Source organism: Falco rusticolus, chromosome 7 (assembly GCF_015220075.1).
Source record: "Falco rusticolus isolate bFalRus1 chromosome 7, bFalRus1.pri, whole genome shotgun sequence".
Classification (NCBI taxonomy): Eukaryota; Metazoa; Chordata; class Aves; order Falconiformes; family Falconidae; genus Falco; species Falco rusticolus.
Genome location: NC_051193.1, coordinates 13349213 through 13365285, shown reverse-complemented (window position 1 = coordinate 13365285; position 16073 = coordinate 13349213).

The window sequence follows — 16073 nt, the reverse complement described above, 5'->3', positions numbered from 1 at the left end:
CATGAATGTCTAATGTGGAGTTTGATGGCTATGACCTAGGCTGCAGTTCCACGCTGGAATTGAAAACATCCGTGTAGTTTCCATAGAAAACCAGGTCAATGGTGCTTCCATAAAGCATTAGCCCCAGGGAAAGCTATTGGTTGCACAGTGCCTGTACAAATCCATGCAGGGTGAACAGTTTACAGTGCATTTCTCTTTCAGGTAAATGACAATTAAGGAGTCGGATTGATTTAGTCCTTAGTGACCTATTTCAGAATCCTAATTTATTGCAAGCACCATCCCTCATCCATTTATCTCTGTCTTTTCTTCTGTTGTGTGCATTTAAGAACACTTGTGAGGTATCTTAAGAACGTTGCAAGCACAATGAATATGGTTTTGTATCAGGAGGTTAAAAAAAATCACTTTATGTTTTCTTTTACTGTAAAATTTTAGGTGGAACTATCCTATCTTTACAACACTTCCTGTAAAAACCCACCTTTTTTACAGGCAAAAGCAAGGTATGAGTGTAAAAGACAATTCATTGCAGATGAAGGCTGTAATATGCTTGTTCATTTCAAAGGAGAATATATAACTAATTATGTTTTAATTGAATCTCTAACGTCAACAGCTGCTTTTAAGAGATCTTTTTAAGCTACATTTATTTTTAGTATTGCTTAAGATCATCTTTCTTTGCATGCATCTCCCGTCATGCGTTATTGTCTTAAAAAGTTTTCCCTCTTTTAAAGTATCAACTAACGCCGGCATATATTAAAGGCTAAGCGCTGGTGAAAATTTGTTTTTTAAGATGCTGGGTGTGACTTTTCTAAGTAGAGGGCAAAAAGACACGACAGCACCAAAACACCCTTTGTTCTCTTTTTCTCCCAGAAGTAAAAAGTTCCACTCCCAAACCCCAAATTGCTGAGGTCACTTGTCAGCTGATGGTGTTTTATGTTGGCTGGGTGTTATCAGTTCCTCTACAATGCAGCTGCTAATTACAGTAATACCACAACCATCTTTTAATCCCTCCCCACCCCCACCCCGTGCCCCCCCAAATCTACAGCATCATCAGTGAGTATCCTTTAACCTGGGGGGGAATCTGGCTCCTTTTCACATGAAGAAGCTTAGCCCACCTTAGGGTTTCATGCAGATCCATGGGGATTTTGCTGGAACTAGTGTCAGCCTGCAAAGCTTCAGGTGTCATTGCGGCTTCTTAGTGTTCTTGGTTTGTCATTTCCAGCCTGGATCATCCAGAAGCAGAGAGGAAGGAAAAAGGAGTCTTTCCTCAGCCTGGAGAAGCTTGGAAACTCTTTCTGGGAATCGCCGGAGCCTGCTGTCTGCCAGCTGCTGCAGGACCTCGAGGTGCGCTCCATGGTGGGCGTTAGGTCAGAGCCACACCGGTCATCTCCATCCCTGGCCTGGCGAGACCCAGCTCTGTCACTCCCCATCCCTGCTGGAAGGGACACAGATCCACCCTGCAGCTCCTTCCAGCTGCGCACAGCTGGCAGCCCTTCCCCAGTGCCGGGGAGGAAGGAGCAGACTGCTCCCCACGGAGCAGCTCCCACGGTTAGGCTTGGCACCGGTGGGCTATGGCTGCCGTACTGCTGTGCCTGGCCCATCCCTGGTAAAATCATTCAGGGGGCATCTCTGAGCCCTGTGGCGGAGTTCAAACGTGCGCCCTGTCTCTCTGCTCCGATCAGAGGGGCCGATTCACCTCGGGGGGACGTGCAGGTAGCCTGTGCCTGGCTGACCATCGCTAGCTGCTACTTTCCTGCAGCCGCTGGGCTTCCTATAGTTACGGGATCAACCCATCCTCTGTAATCCCCTCTGCTCCCCGTATCACCTCTCCTCTTGCTGAACTGAATGTTTTTGCATCGTACAGTCTTAAGCATTCGGGAGGTGGAGGGAATTATTGGAGAGATGGTTGTCGTATTGCTGTGCCGGAATAGGTAGCTACTGTCAGTTTACCGTCTAAACTCTAATTTTCCTCAAACATCAAAACCCAGCAATCGTGAGAGCCCTGGGCTGGTTTTGAAGGTAGTTTTATTATAGATTGGAATGCCAGTGTATTTGCTAAAAATTGCATAAACGATAAATAAGGATTTATTATCTCTTTCGGGAAACTGGCCAATAGGCTCAGAAAGACTTCACCTCTGAGGCTAAGATAATGGATGCAGTGGCAATAAAATAATGGCAAATCAGAAAAACTGGTGAATCTTCTTGTTAACACCTGCAAATGCATAGTGATTATGCTTTTCACGGATAAATGGAGATTTGTGAGACCCGTGATTTGCAAGAGCAGAGCTGACCCTTTGTATTTTACTGTTGAATTTCTCTTCTTTTCTTATAAGGAGTGCATCTAATTTTGATTGCAGGCAAGTATAAATCACAGTTAACACTGGTGACATCATTGTAATTGCATGTATCTGAAGTGAGTGTGTTTGAGAGAAAAGCAGACCTGTTCGGTCAGATTCCTCAGAGAGGGAGTCTCTGAAAGCAGAGCAAATTCACGCGAGTGATATGAATTATCCACAGCCTGACAGTGCTGTAAATGAAAGCTGAATCTGACCAGCTCAGTGCCGTGGCTTGAATAGGATTTTTGATGAAGCATGCCACAGCTCGCTCTACAGCAAAAATGTCTTTTATTTCAGCAGTGTAAAGCAATCAGAAATACTAAGATGTGTGGTGTTTCTTCAGCATGGTGAAGGATGCTCCTATGGCCACTTCTGATGGATGGGTCAGGTGTTCTTGGAGCAGCAGGCAGCTCAAACTGTGTAAATGAATTGATGGGGTAACTGAAACGAAAAACCATCCTTGGGGTGCTTGCAAGCATTTCCAAGAATATCATACCAAGCAAAAACACTTGTTAGGGTCTTGTGGGACGTACAGGACAAAGTTAAGAGCTGGTCTTGCAGCTGTGCTCTCTGATGTAAATAAATCCCTGAATTTCTCCTATCAGTTTAGCTATTAAACAGGGAAATGGTCTTGGGTTTCTGTATTAGGGCGCTGTGAAGATAACTTCCATGAAAACATGCTTAGAATTCTGGATTGGAGAGCATAATAGAAACGTGAAGCATCTTGTGATGTTAGATGCTGCAGAATTAGCAAGGGTGGTTAATCCCTAGTGTTTAACAATAATTTCTCTGTACTGGGACAGAAACCCAGGGCCACTAAGAAATGTGGCACAGCTAGGCTGAAGGTGCCTGCAGTGAAACAACATTTTGATTTGTTGGTCTCTCAGAACTTTGCTTAATGTGTTACTATTTCTTCTTGTTAGAGCTGATTGAATCACATAAAACTGAATTCCAGGAGCTGAATAGCTACATGGCATTGTATTAGGAGACATACCAATCACTCCAGGATTGCTTTCCTGATGTCAACAGCGCATACTGCATACCAACATCCGCGCTGTACCAGAGATGCTCTTCTACATGGCTGAAAAACTGCATGACAATTTGTGCAAGACGAGCATATCTTACGTGCTGGGTTATTGAAAAGTTGAGTAAATTGATTAGTGTCATTTTCAATAATATTTACCAGCAGACTTCATATATTGACTTTTAGACCTACTGTCGTGTTGGATTACCATTACTATCAGATAGTAATTGCAAAATTCTTTGTGTGTGTGTGTGTGTTTTCGCAGGTAAGACTTATTTAACAGAGAGTGTGTAGAAAGCTCCTGTATGTGTTTTGTCCAAGCTCTCTCCTTTCGCCTCGCGGGACGTGGTGGTGTACAGACAAGCTGCTGCGGAGAGGCGGTGAGGATTTGCCCTGATGCATTCAAGTGTTCGGAGTATCAGAAGTCCCGGTGAATCCTAAGCTACCTACGGCAGTGGGCACTTTCTGCCCTCAGTGGAACCAGGATTTTCCTGCCATGTACATTTGCTGCCCGGACAGCATGTAAACCTTTCTCTGCCTGTGTGATCACACATGTCAGGCTTCACGGAGCAGGTATGTTCTGTGTGGATGATAACTCGGGGAATGCATGTTGTCTCCGTCAGAAACATGCTTTTCCTGTTGTAAAGGCTATTCAAGTGGTCTGTGTGTAATATCATGAACTGGAAGAGAAAGGGGATTTGTGCCCTTTGAAGAAGCTCCTCCAGATACTTTTCTGTCTCTCCTCAGTGTGATACACCACATTTACATTATTTTTTATCTCCCCCCCCCCGCCCCCCCCCTTGCTTCTTTCTTTCAGGCAGTTAGAGCCTGGCTTTGGTCTTGCTGGTGGATGCAAGTTTTGGTTTCAGTGTGTTACTGGATTTTTTTGGTGTGGTGCAAAAGCCAGGCTGGAGTGCAGCAGCTCCTATTTGCGTTAGATCCTGTCAGGTCTCTCCTGCACTGATGCACTTATTAAAAGCTTAGTTATTTATTCATTTCCTCTTCACTATCTTTAGGTCTACACCTGGAATTGGAAATGATCAGTCATGTTTTTTTCATGTTGCCTTGCTCTTTTTGTTCTCTTGTGTCAGTGTGGAAGACTGTGGTGGTGGTACAGGGCTTGCCCCTGGAAACCAATGTTTCCAACCCATTTATCTGTACAAATTGTTTTTCTGGATTACCTTTTCTGAATAAAAACTGTTAACATTGAAGACTCCAGGCCATTTCTTTTTTGTCTTACTGACTCACCAAAATATAGCAAAACTTTTCCATTTACAGACCTGATTAACTTGATTTTTTTCTATTGCTATGGAAATGTTTACAAAAAATTGTCCATTTTCAGTTGCTGCTGGTATTGCTTGTATTATTGTATATATATTATTTACGTACCTACCTTATTTTTTCTTATACTGCTTATGACCCTCTTAAATGAAAACATTTTTGAAAGAAATAAACCCAACATGTTATCGTAGGGGCTGTTGGCCCCATAGGGCTGGAGTGGCCTGGCTGCTCTGTTCCCCAGCTCCCGTAACTGGGAGTGCCCTGTGAAATGGAAGAGGCACACCGTGGGAGGAGGGTGCCCAGGAGTCCAGGAATGACCCCTCCAGCGCTTCCCTAAAGCTCTGGCTGGTGCTGCAGGATCTGCAGGGACCTTTGTTTTCCCCACCACTTCAGCTGTGTTCTGGCAGGAGGGTGATGCGTGGGCTGTCTCTGCCCTGGGTCCAGGAGGGACCATGTGCCTGCAGACCTCTCCTAGGGAGGGAGAGCAAGCACAGCTTGGGCTGCGTACCGGGAAGGGGCTTGGGGAAAAGCTACCTCTCAGTAGGGATGCCCAGGGGTAAAAGGATGATCTGATGTGACAATTTTGCTTCAGACTGTGGGTTTCTGCAAGGTTTTGATGCTAACCTTGACTGAGCAAGATGGAGATGACTTAAAGAGTTGGCTCTGAGCTGCAGCCCACTACACATCCTTTTAAAACATCCTGCTTGAGGAATGGGGATGTAAACAGCCTATTGGTACAACCCTCAGAGACCAGACTGATGGGAAGAGGGCTGGAGGGATTTCTTCTCCTTTGCTGTGTCACATCAACAGCTGAAAGCAAGCTAGAAATTAGAGATTTGATTGGGAAACAGCAAATAACACCAGAGAGAACAGGCCAAGGCACAGATAAGCAGAGACTTAACTCAAGACAAGCAGCTACCTGAGTGTGCACCTGCATGCACAAAGGGAGAAGCAAAAGACAGGGAAGGCAATTAGGTGGAATACAAGTTTTGAGTCCAGCCATTCCAGTCACACAGTGAGATGTGGTTTCTTTTAGGGAAATGAGCATTTGCAATCACCTGGATCATCTGCTGGTACCTATCTAGACAGGTGCTGCTAAACCTTCTAAATTCAAGGGGTTTAATACTGAGGGGAAACCTACTAGTACAAACCAGTCTGGAGATACTCTTCTGCATGCAAGTGGGAAAGGGGGAGGCTTGCTTCAGAAGCACAAATGTAACAGATGTGGCAAAATGGAGGAAAATGAAGGTATGATGAGAAAGCAGCATCAAGGGAGAAGCCAAGTGTCAGGTAGAGGTAGAGAAAGGGCTTTTCTTGGAAAAGTCACAGCAATGTAGCATCCGCACTGAGAACCACTAGCACTGCCCTCTAAAAGCTGCTTGACTATGGGAAATTAAGGGGGAATTCGCTAGCTGATCAATCAGTGGTTTAGATGGCACAAAAATAAGCAATTTCCATGCTGTGAGTTTAATTTGCTTTTATTATATTTTTTTTTTTTTTAGCATAACTTTTGATTAGACTCCAGGCAATTCCTTAGCTTTTGAAGAGAATGGATGCGAGACAACACTGAGGCATGGTATGTTTTCACAGGTGTCGTGATCATTAATAAGGGGCTGTTCATGATGCAGGTTATCACCCGGTAATATAAATTTGATCTGAATCAAGAGGCACAGTGCAATCACACTTCTGTCAAATTAGCTGGGATGAATAATGCAAAGTTTTTGCAGCTTTATGTTTTCAGATTAGTTTTATGCTTGCTGTGGGAGAGCGGCTGACAGTGAGCCAGACGAGGTTAGCAGCTGATCTGGCATGAAGTCTTCTGGTGCAGAGTTACCCCATTAAAAATTTTAAAAGAAGTTTGTATAGCCAAGGTGAATTTTCATTGCCCCGGTGCTTTTCATCCAGTGGTCACAACATTGCCTAATACCATAAAAGCAGATTCAGCTTCTCCTCAGGTGGCTGGCACAGCTCCCTGGGGTTCAGGTTTGCAAGTCCTGAGCCCCTGGTGACCCTGGCTTGAGCAGGGCAGGAGCTCAGCACATGGTGGGCAGCCTGGCAGGCACTGTGATGCACGTGAGGGGTGTGGACCGGTTGTGGCTGTGTGTGGAGAGCCTCAAATTGCACTTGGAACTTAATTGTGGGGAAGCAATTGGTTTGGGTTTGTTGGGTTTTTTTATGTAACTGTATACAAGTTTTAATTCTGAAAAAATAACTGCAGATGTTTCCAGTACAAGCTAGAGAAGAATGAGCTCACCTGAAATGGTAGGTTAATATCTGAGTTTGTGTTAAAGCTGATTGCATTCCCTGGAGCCAACTTGAAATTTCTGCTGGTTTCCAAATGGGCATTAAAGGCTTCCTCCAGCCAGCTCTGCCTCCCCTCTGTGCCTCCTTCCAGAAACCTCTGGCTCTTCTCTACACCTGATACGTTTGTGTTGTCCTTTTCTCCACCCTGCTCCTGTGCGCTTCGGCTGCATTTGCCCCACTAGTAATTAATCTGGCAGCATATGCATAGTAACAGGACAACCAAATGTCCCACATAAATGGGAAAGCGATGGTCACACAAACATTTTTGGACAGGGCCACGGTGGGAAGAGACTGGCATACTTTTTATAGGGCCATATATATGTATATGCTATTTTTTATATATATATATGTCACTTTTTATATATATAGATATTATAGTGTGACTCTTCATTGGTCTCATTAATGTAACTTCCTTTCACTTGAACAATGCCTTTCCAGGGCCTGGTCCATGAAAGGTACTTGTCTGATGGCAGCTGGTCACTCACTTCAAGACTGGCACCAGTACCAGGCATACGTAGGTGAAGATGGTCAAGGAAATCTCCAGTTATTTGCTAAAAGAGCATCATTACCAGGCTGCGTTAGAATCATAGAATATCTCGAGTTGGAAGGGACTCATAAGGATCATTGAGCCCAACTGTTGTACCTGTTCTGCATCCCAGCTGTGAGGGGCAGGGGGGTGGGGGTAGCATCCTGGGGACTGGCTGGGAAGAGCTGGGGAAGACTTGAATTTATGGACTTACTACTCTTTAGGGCCTAGCATTAGAGAGGCTGCCTTATAATTTTAATCTCTGCTGGGATCGAAGGGGTTTCCCAAAATCAAGAAGCCTCTAGTAGTTTGTGCTAGAGGTGCTTTTGCTCTCCTCTGAGCTGGCGATGTTTTCTGCCAGTACAGCTACACCGATGGCTGTAATCAGGTCCCACGTTGGCTTATGTCTTACCATCATTTAGTTTTACCTTAACACTGACTGGGTTCAGTTCTACTAGCAGAAACTGTAAAAAAAAATAAATAATCATATTAAAGGTGTGTTTCTCATGGTATCAGTTTAACTTAGTACAATATAATTTCTGCCTTTAACAAAATGGATTGCTGAAAGATGTATGAGAACAAGTGAACATTTTCTGCCTGAACAGCTATACTGGGGACTATACATTTTGCATAGGTCTTCTGTGTCTGCAACTCAGACAGCTGAAAAGGAGCATGGTGGGCACTATAATAACTTGGTAGTGTATGGGAACTCCCTTTGAGCAGAGTATTTCTTTGGCTGGATGTGAACCAAACTTTTGCTCTGGACACTCACAGGGAGTAGAGAGAAAGGGCTTTTCCCTGGCATGACAGGGAGCTGGTGCTTTCCCTCTGCCCGGGCTCCTCAGGGTGCCTGGGTACCAATTCCTGATCATTTGAATTGTGTCTAAACTGGGCGCTCTGGGGTGCCCGGAGCCGAGGGGATGGGTATCCTGGACAGCAGCGCGGAGCCGAGGGGATGGGTATCCTCCGCAGGAACGCTGATCCCAGCATGTTATTCTTCACTCTCTCAAAACTGGAAAGTCATTAAAAGTAAAGGTGATGGATAAGCGGTGTTTAATCAAGAACTGTCTTTAAGTGGGTTCAGTTGTGAAGTAGCAAAAGGGTAGTAGAGAGGCTAATTTCCGTATAATAAATGGGCCCACTTAAATTGGGTCATCAGAAAAGGGTAATGTGTGTTTTGTGGAATAAGGAGACATCACTGCTAAAAAAATAGAGCATTAATTTTTATTGAAAAAAAGTAGACCGTTAATTTTCATTGGTTTTCCCCATTTTTACTATTTGTGTCAGGAGAGGTAGGTCTCCTTTCTGCATAAAAGACAGTTTGGAACAAAAAGAGAAGATGGAAATATCGGTACAGGATTTTAAACCCCTCTGAGTGTGGTCCCGGTGCCATGTCCCTCTGTGGTTTCTCCCTTCAGTGCCCGGTCAGTCAGAATCTGGAGGAACTGGTATCTGCTGCTGTGTGATGGGCTGGGAGCATCCGGGGGGAAAGCTGCTGTCCTAGGCTTGCTCCTAAGGCGCTTCCCACATTGTTCTGTAGGAGTAACTGAACAGGTGGCTTCATGATCTTCTGTTGCTACAGCTTTGGTCAAACTGTTCCATATGTAGTTTCATTAAAAGATATTTAACACAAAGATTGGGTTCCCCCTCCCCCCCCCCCCCCAAAAAAAAAAAAAAACCCAAACAAACAAAAAACAAACCCAACAAAAAAAAGAGTGACTGCAAGAGATGCAAGATAAATTTCTCCTTACAGTTCCTCCTAGGGAGGGTTGCCCAGGTGTGTGTGTGTTGCACGGCTGCTCTTGTTCAAATCTGTAGACGAAAAGGGGTAATTGTGGCAAAGGTGGCAACTGCTTGGAGGTGTCTGTCTTTTTTTCTTGGTGAGCTGAGGGTTGGGGAGGGCTTCTGGTGACTGCTCTCTCTTGATTTAGTCTTCTTCATGCCACAAGAAACAACTGCAGGCAAGGAATTGGTAGAGCAGGTCTCAGCCATGTGTTTTCATGGTACAGGGTGGTATTGGCTTCCAGATGGTCTTTTTCTCCACGGACATTGGTGACAGTAACAGTTGTATAGAAGACAGCTTCTTCCACCTGTCCGCTGAGTAGTGCCCCACTCCAGTGAGCTGTTCTGCCCGATTCTGGGCGGCTGCTGGACATCAGTGACGTTTGCAGCCATACTGGATGAAAATGAAATCCGTAAGGATAATGAAGGCTTGCTTATTTATAGATGAGCTTTTAAACTGAGGTTTAAACCTCATTATCTGCCCTATTTGAAGGGAGAGGAAGTCACCCAAGTCAGAGATCAGAATCCATTCAGTTGCGTTTTCAGTTTCTTTGTGAGAAATACGACTTTTCCTTTCCCCCTCTGGAGAATGCGTGTCCCTCCTCCCATGGGAGCGGCTCAGCACTGGTGCTTGCGCAAACCTTGCTTGGGATTCACCACTGGGAATTTTCTGACCTTGCTGCCCACACTGGCTCCCTAGAAACCACCCTTCCTTCAAAATCCCTCAATTAACTGTGAATGGTGCTGGGAAGGAGCCTGACACCGTTGTACCTTCTCCAAGCCAAGCCTGGGTGCTGGCGGAGAGACCCTCAATATGGTTCAGTTTTTACCATTTCTCTCTGTTTTTCCCAGGTGAGCCAATGACCTGGGAGTCTCGCTTGGCTACAGCACAATTTAAGCTGTACATAATCACATGAGAAAAACAAAAGCAAAAATCCAGTAAAAGCGTGGCTTCTGGACCAGGCACTTAACTGGGCTGCGGCAGATCTGCTTTCAGGTCCCAGATCCGCTCCAACCATCATCTCTGATTTGATACAGATCACTGAACGCCCCTGTGTCTCCCTCTCTGGTTTGGTGGAGGGAGCAGTGCTGCTCTGCTGCTTTGTCCGACGGCTGTGCTTTCTGCCGTCCATCCTTTGGAGCAGAGCTTCTCTGTGTTTACGAGTTACCCAGCGTGACGGCGATGTGATCTTGCTTGAGGTCTGTGCAGTCTCCAGTAATTGCAATGCAGACCGTCAGTTAACCGAAACAGAAACAAGTATTCAAACAATATGCCTGTGAGGTTTCTCTCTTCATTGGATTTTATTATGCTGTATTCTTTGTTTGATTTACTTTATACCTCTAGGAATATTTATTTAGCTTATTTATGACATTATGGTTTTCATAGAAATCAGGACACGTTTCTGAGTGGTCCAATGGAGAATGCCCTTATTCTGGTTGCTTCTCGTGTAATAATCCATAGACTTTGCAAATACCTACTTCGGGCATTGAATGTGTTAAAATTCTTGCATAGCTTTTTCTCTCTTAGGTATGGGGAAATACCTACCCCCGGCAGGCTGGATTTGGAGCCTCTGCTCAGGCTGTGACGGCCACGTTACTCCATGCTCAGTGCCACCGTGACTGCCAGACTGTCGGCGTGAGTAAGAGAATCTAGTTAACAGCAGTAGTATGCACTTCGGTTTTCCCTGTCAGAGGTTATATCTGGTGACTGGAACAATGAGACTAACCTCGGTTTTACAGTAACAAAGCAGCTCTGACTTTTCTGGGTAAAGTCTATTTTGACTGACACACAAGTAGCTGTAGCTTTGCCGCACAATGGAGAAAATGACTTCATTTAACAGCTTTCTGTGCCAAGAAAGAAATAAAACAGTTCTGAGAATGTTGAAGATTTTTTTTTTCTGTTTTAATTTTAAACCTGAAAGAAAAAAGCAGTTGCCATATAAGTCCAAGTCAATGGAATATATAAATCTTTAAAAAGGTTTCATAAAGTAATAATGACTTTAGTGTATGTACCAAATGAGATTAAAGAGCTACATTTGGTTCTAATACAGAGTTTCACATTCAAAAGGACCATCGGTTTCCTGTTTAAAATCTACTTATATTGAACTGAATGGAGTTCAAACATAATGCCATTGTATTTTAGACATTTATCTTAATTTAAAACAGCTGAAAACATTAATAACAGAGCAAGGAGATGTGGAGGTATAGGCATTTCTCCCTTTCCTCTCCACTTTTTCAAACGGTGAACTCGGATATAACATAGTCCTGCTTACGCTGCTCTGCCAGTCTTGCAAGAGATAAGGTGCACGGTGTGAGCCCCATTGAAACCGTGAGAATAACAGCCTTTCTGAAGGGCCGAAGAACATGAAACTTGCTTCACCAAGTGTCTGTTTCTGAACAGAGGGGGTTAAACGATTTATTGGGGCAGGTTTTACCCAAGAGCATCTTCATGAAGCATTTGCAATACAGACATACTAAGCTGAAACTCACTGGCATGAACACTTTCCCACTTTTTGGCTTTTGTCCCAGTCTTCTCTTTCTTTTCAGTGAAAATTCTTCCTCTGCCATGACTGCCTTTAAACATACCATGTTGCAAATCATACCATCCTGCATTTTACATGTCCTTCATATGGATTTCACCTTCTCTATTGTAGTTTCACAGAGGGATTGTCACCTGTGTGCGAGCTTTCAGAATTGTTCAACTTCTTGAAGCTCTGAATTATTGTCAATAAAAATCAAAGCTGATTTTCCTAATAGTGTTGTCTTTCCGGAGGAGATGGTGAGTGAAGAAAATGCATGACAAGGGCATGAGAGGTCAGTTTTAGCATAAATACCTGAAATATGCGAATTGGGGCTGGGGCACCATTGTGTTAGGTGCTGTACAAACACAGAGGAGAGGTAAGTCCTGCCTCTGAAGGTCTGTAACATAAGTAAGCTTTGTAATAATTTTCCAGTGAGTTTTCACACTAGAATAAATTACCTTGAAACCCCTTCAGAATGATAAAGGAATCTTCTAGTTTGATGCTCCACTTATGTGGGAACACCTTTTCCCCAAGGACACCAGCTATCCCACCAATCAACGTATCTGTCTAGTGGAATAATGTGAGAATGTAGGTTTTATTATCAGGATCTTCCCAGGGAGCCTAAGGTACTTTGTAGTGTTATATTCCTTGCAGTTCTCAGAATCATGTGCATTAAAGGTTGCTTAACAGCTGGTGAGTCACACAGCTTGTTCTTTGAGCTCGAATGCTCCATTAGGACGCATCCACTAGAGGTATTTTAACCTTTGAAAAAATCAATACAAGTGGCTTAGGCATTCTAGGTTTTAAGAAAAAAAACCTGCACAAAACAACAGAAAACCCTCAATAAGAACAAACTGCCTGCATGATGTTTAATAAATTAATCTCTCTTCTAGTGAGTACATCTTAGGGGTGCAACATTTGCTAGAGAGTAGCACAGTTCTGGTCTAAAAAGTCACTGTCCTTGGGCACCAAGTGAGGCAGAGGCTGGAGGAAGTAAAATGTCTTCTGAGTAAAAAAAAAAATATCTCTAGTTAATCTTGTTCAACGTTGCATGTGGGGACAGGAATGGCACTTGGAAGAAAAGTCCTCCCTAATTTCACTGGGGAGTTGGTCTTTTCCTTAAACCATGAACTGTATTTACTGCATATGGCTTACATGTAGCAAGCCACAGTGCTTGACTAAGTAGCCAGGATGAGAGAGGAATTCCGTGGGCAGTATGTGTTTCCCTCTAGTTTATATGTACCCGATGTGAAATGAGTTGAACTAGCCCTGTTCTAGCCAAGCTTCTTGAGGAAATGAAGTATATGCTCCCGCTTTGCGGTCAGTGCCAGTGCTTCTCCTCTGTGATATAACATGGTGGAGAAAGGCTGATTTGAATCAAATTTGACTGTGAGATGAAGGGCTGAAGGATATTGCAGTCCTCCAGATTTCATAAGCAGACACAGTCCAGCAGAGGGAAAACAAATCAGTGTTCCCTTTAGGGAAAATGCTGCAGTATTAGTTCAGTTGCATTAGCAGACACCCGAGATTCCGGCCCTTTGCTATGCACACACAGGACATAACTGAAGAAAACCAGATTTCCAAAATTCTGCCTGTGGAATGACTTGTTTGCATAAAAAAGCAAAATGGTTTAATTTTTTTCTTATGGTATAACCTCGGTGATTTTGTTTCTCATTAAGTCTCCTCGGGATAAATAACCTAGCTGTATAAAATCACCAGCCACATATGGAACTCCTGGATTTCCTCTGCTTTGGTCCCTTTGGCATCAGTTTTATCCTGAGTACAAGGTGGAGAGATCTCACGATGCCGCCCATCCTCTGAGCCACCTGGGTTGGGAAGTGGCCACAGCTCTTCCCCTTGCATGTGGCCAAGGGATGTGTTGGTGGCAGGGCTGGCTGTGGGCAGGTTTGCGTCACCACCTGATGCCATGGGAAGCGTGTAAGCTGGTGGTGAAACCCTGGCCGGACTGAGGTGGGCTCAGGACCTCTGACCGGCGAGCAGAGGGCAGTGCCCAGGATGCGGCGGCGACAAGCTGCGCCCTGTTGGGATGCGGTCCAAGGCTGCCAGGCAGTCTCAGCATCCCAGGCTTCAGGTGTGGTGCCAGGCTGCTGTCTCTCTGCTGGGAGCGGAGCCTGGATGTGCTGGAAGAGCGAGCCGTGCCGCTGTGCCGGGGAACGGGCTGTGCTGACCTCCCTGCCGATGGTGCGTACCGCTTGCCACATGCTGTTCAAATTTGTGAGGACTGCTGTGAGGCAGAGCACGCTATTCAGTACCAGGAGAATTTTCTGGTACTTAATGCCACCAGAATGTCAGAAGAGTTAATGGCAGATGTGGTTGTGAAAATGTTCTGTATTTTTAGACAACCTTTAATTAAGACACTTTGTATGTAGCAGCGACCAAATAATATGCTGCCAGTTGAAAGCTGTCAGAAGGGAAAAAGTGTACAAAGCTTCTAGATGCAGCCCTCTTTATTTTTATCTGAAAGTGAATTAGGAAACCTTTCCAGTAACAATAACTGTCCTTTCACATGAAATGATTTATTTAATGCACACTGTAAATACTTTGGGCAGCTATATGGATTTATACTTAACCCCTTTCACTTCACGTTGTTTAATCTAGCCTCATATTAAAAAGATTACATCTGAAAGCTGAATGGGTTTTGTGATCCCAGCCTTTTCTTCTGAGACTAATGTTTTATATAATTATTTTGATACCGCAGATATATTTTTTTTTATCCTTTCGTAAACCTTTGTAAGGGGTGAATAGGCCTTTCAGGGTTTTCATTTGGATTAAATTAAGAGAAAACAAATGTATGGAGTATAATTCCATTTTGAATTTGAAGATGCCTTTATTAATAGATCATTTGTTTGCCTATAGGGTTAGAAAGATGCTAACGTGATAGAGGATTCTCTAACATTGCGTCAGCTCAGGTTTGGATTGAAAGCAACGAGGTTGCAGTAAATCAAGATACAAAAAATCTCAAAGAACTGGATAAGCATAATTTTGATGTTCCTAGAATTTTGATACTCATCACTGTTAGGATAAACACACAGTAAGCAGCAATTAGATTATTAGGTAGCCAAGATATTACGCATTTACAGAATGAAGTTGCTTAATGTATTTAAACTGCTCCCAGCCCGTGTTCACACGCTGCCATCCGAGGTGAGCAGCAGGCTCTGAGGCTGCCACGTCCCTGGCTGCTCGCCTGGCAGCGTGCGGCATGCTGAGCGGTGCCCACCCGCACTGGGGGGGCGAGACACGGTCTTTGGGAGCGACAACAGCCATACATCTTCTGTGGGCAGGTGGATATTCAGTTACGAGCTCACTCGGTCACCCGTGGAATTACAAAGCATGTCTAAGGCAGAATCAGGCCCAAACCATCCCAGCACAGTTTTGCCTTCTGCGGGGCTGTTTATGTTTAGCTGAAAGTACACACGAAGGGAAATGATAGCAGGTGTGTTTATTTTCAGGTTTCTCAAATCAGTTTCGGCGTGTCTCCTTCATTGTTCGTGTTTTGTTATTTTTTTTTGTTGGTATATGCTTTGATATGCTAATCTGCAGGGAGAACTTGCCAGCAGTTGCACAGGGGCAGAGGATCCCTAAGCCTCGAAGGCTGGTCACGATGTTCCTACAAGTCCACATCATTGTGCATCATCACAGCTACCAGGTGTCACCCTGCTTTCTGTTGTGTACCTGTCACCAGCTCACTGATACCTTTGGCAACAACCTGCTGCTTACTGAAATTATTTAAACCGTCTATATAATGCTATTAATATGTATTCTGTACCAATACAAGGGAAAAAAAAAACCCAAACAACGTCTGCAGTCAGTGGTAACGCTCAGAGAAATTTAGCTTGGGTTTTCAGGATCTAGCTCTTCTAAGCTGAGGTGCAAAATCTCACTGAAATGCTCTCGGTGTGTGGTCAGGATAGCAAGAAAAGAGCCAGATGCCTCCAGGTTTTCAAAAACAGAGAGGCTGCCGTATGTACAGGTCGATGGGCCCTTGTGCGTATGGGTATGGATTATTTTCAGTAGTGTCCTACCAGTGAAGAACACACAAAAAAGCAGCAGAACGTGTCCTATTGCTAAAAGCAGCAAATTACTATTATTTTTGAGTTCAAAACCCCCTTGTAGTTCAGTAAGCTTTTTGTACTTCTCAAACCCATGTTTTTTGGCAGGCAAAGGACAAGTTACCTGACTACCCTGTTTCCACGGGTGCTTTCTAACACATCACTACTTTGTAGCGGATTGGAAACCAGAAAAGGAAGAAAAGGGAGGATCCATTTCTCATGTTGTTTTTCAGA